The following is a 3,251-nucleotide window of genomic DNA, read 5'->3' as shown; positions in this document are numbered from 1 at the left end:
TTTCCTCAACTGGAACATGAAAAAAACCATTTTTTAAGTATAATGTCGAAAAAACCTTTGCTTCACCCAAACGATCTAAAACTTCTTCTACTTGTGCCATAGGAAAAGAATCCTTAACTATTTTTTTATTTAACTGCCTGAAGTCAACACAAATCCGTGTCTTCCCCGATTTTTTTCTACACAAAACAATTGGCGAAGCATATTCTGAACACGACGGTTTTATAATCCCATCCCTTAACCATTCATCTATTTGATTATCAACAATTTTTTGATCAGCAAAAGGGATTCTCTTCGAACGCTGAGAGACCGGAATATCATCTTTTAATATTACTTTCATTTTTAAGTCTGTACTGCGCGGCTTTTCTAACGGTTTATACTCATTGATAAGAGTGGAAACAGTATTGCGTAATCCTTCATCTTTAATATGCCATAAATCTGTTTCGCTGTCTGCCTCAATGGCTGCAGAAATAAAAGACAAAAAATTCGTTTCCGAAGAGACGGAATCATTTTCATATTGCGTAATCATCACCTGGTTACAACAGATCATTTTTAGACAGGAAGGGGGGAAAATATATAGTCTGTTATCAATTCATCAACCATCGCTGCTTCTATCTCTTTTTGTTTTTTGCTTTCGCATAAAGAAAAAATAAACTTAGCCGTTTCCTCTTTAACCACGTGACCAAACGAACTTTTGAGTTCTATACATCCACTTGATAATTTATTCGGAAAAAGGGATTTCTTTACAACTATCAATTCACTTTCAGAATCTATTAAACATTTTACTTTCTTACCATCAATCAACAGTTCAATAAATTCTAACTTATTTCTAGCTGCATTATCCGATTCAATCTCTAACCCAGATACCTTTTTTGGAAACAAACTTTCCTCCTTTCCTAACCGTTTGGGACAATTTCTCGCAAAGTGAAATAATTCCCCTTTACTCCCACAAACATAGCAAATACGTTCTGGTTTACTACTACCCTGATTTACAAACTTCCCTGAATCCTTGAAATTGCTCTGAGCTTTTCTAAGATTGTTTTTGGAAAAATTAAGCTTTTTATTTTCTGAAGTTTTCGATTCGTGTGTTACTGATATCAACTAAAGATTTACCCCTGGATGAATAAAATAAATCACATTCTCTTCCCAATTGATTAGGTGGGTACCAACTTTGACCCTCCCGAACACTAATATGTTCCTTTGTTTTAGAATCCAGAGTTTCATACAACTTATCAGATACAATGAGATCACACAATTTCTTGAAGTCATCTACCTCTCTTAACTTGCAATAATAATTGAAAGTTGCACTGAGTCGAGACGCGAACTGAACATGCGATTCAGATGAATGCCTCTGCGCATTTTTAAAATTGTTCAAACACTCACGCGGTGTTGGCTGAAATTCTTTCAAGATTAGAGTTTTTAATTTATCATAATCCGCGATTTCTTATTCAGAAACATACGTTAGAACATTATTGCATTTATCACCTAATATATTAATCAACACTTCTGATTTTAACTCCACTGGTACACTTTTAGTAGTAAAAGCTTTCTCAAGTGACTGAAAAAACAAATGCATAGCTTCCGGTTTCTGAGGTACAGCTATAGTTAGTGTTTTGACGCTTTTAATAATATCTTCAACACTAGTCTGCGCGTTTCTTCTATCACTCGATAATGATTGTGATTTTAAACTTTCTAATTCAATCTGCTTCTCAATTTGAGCTAATTTAAGACGTTCGATCTCTAACAGATAGTGTTCATTACTTGTTTTAGGCGTCCGATCCTCTGCGATCGACTTGACGACGCCACGAACAAATTCAACGTTCGTTTTGAAAACATCAGAATTTTCGATAATTTTTCTAATGTCAGCTTTTTTAGCATTTTCTGGAAAAGTCTATCCAATTTGTTCCGCAATTACTATTAAATCACTTTTCTTTAAATTATTTAGGAAACTAATTTTAAAAACGAAACAAAAGTATCACTATCTTCAAGAAAGAAATAAAGCAAAGTTTTCACAGTACCTTCACTGAAGTATCCAAGTATGAAGTATCCAAATATCCCGGTCAAAGCCCCCAGATTTTCTGTAGTGGGATAGTTGAAGATGCTAAATAACAATTCCAACGTTGTTTTCCACCACATAACATTTAATAAAGATAAACAGAAAAGGTACAAATTAGATTAAATACAAGTGCCGTTTGATACAAACAGGATTATGTATAGCTTTTACCAGTCTTATCACATAACCAATTAGTGCCTACTCGCACTTGCTGATGTATTAAACAGTCAATTTACCACCTTCGCGTGGAAAACTACAGTTCCTTATTCTACACCTTCACGTGGGATAGCAGAAAGAGTCTCTGTTATACTCCTCTTTCACCTCGCAGCTGGCGCATCGGTGAGGCCCTCTGGTGGTTGTGTCGCACTTATGGATACTACAACTATATTATTAAAACTAAAATGTACTGTTAGTGAAAAAATAAACAAATAAATAAATAAAATAAAAAAGTTAAAGGAATTAAAAAATAGTTGGTACTTTAAAAACACAGAGCAACTGTAAAGAAAGGTTCACAATATTTAACCAAAATTTGCTATGCTTGTATACCGCTGACTTCAGGGTCATAGCTGGATAATTTATTAGAAATCTCGTTTGTTTTAAAATGCACTATGGGCAGTTATATTTTATGCATAATCCATAAAATATTATTTTAAATTTAAACATTTTTAATTCATATCTCTTTTTATAGAAGAAGTTATAAAAATAAGGTTTTTCTCTTTATATATGCACACATTAGGTAAAGAAAATGGAAATATTTAATTAATTAATTCCTGCACTTCTGCTGGAAAGGACTGAATTTAAAAGCAATTATTATAGTAATTTTTTGTTAAAAAATGTTTAGGGCATTAATACTGTCTCATGTTAATTGGAATGAAAGTTTAGAGTCCTAAACATCCTAAAGTCTGAGCACATGTATATACATTCACATAAAAGTGAAACGAAAAAATATATATATCTACAGGGTTTCGAAACAAATTAAATTTAAATAATTCTCTTGCGCCATTGCTGCAAGGAATGAAATTTGAATTTAGCAAACATTTTCTATTCGTAAAAAGCAAATTTAAAGTTAATTAAATTTAAATGAAATTTAATGCAAACAAATAAATGATTAATTAGTGCTGCAAACTAATATACAATATCATTTAAATTCTGAGAGCATATGTAAATCAAGTGCAAGTATCAAAATCCATGAATAAATATA

The sequence above is a fragment of the Stegodyphus dumicola genome, chromosome 1, assembly GCF_044657685.1.
Source record: "Stegodyphus dumicola isolate Sdum_Otavi_A_Nest chromosome 1, ASM4465768v1".
Classification (NCBI taxonomy): Eukaryota; Metazoa; Arthropoda; class Arachnida; order Araneae; family Eresidae; genus Stegodyphus; species Stegodyphus dumicola.
The sequence above is the reverse complement of the archived record's forward strand: the minus strand, read 5'-3'. Positions refer to the sequence as shown.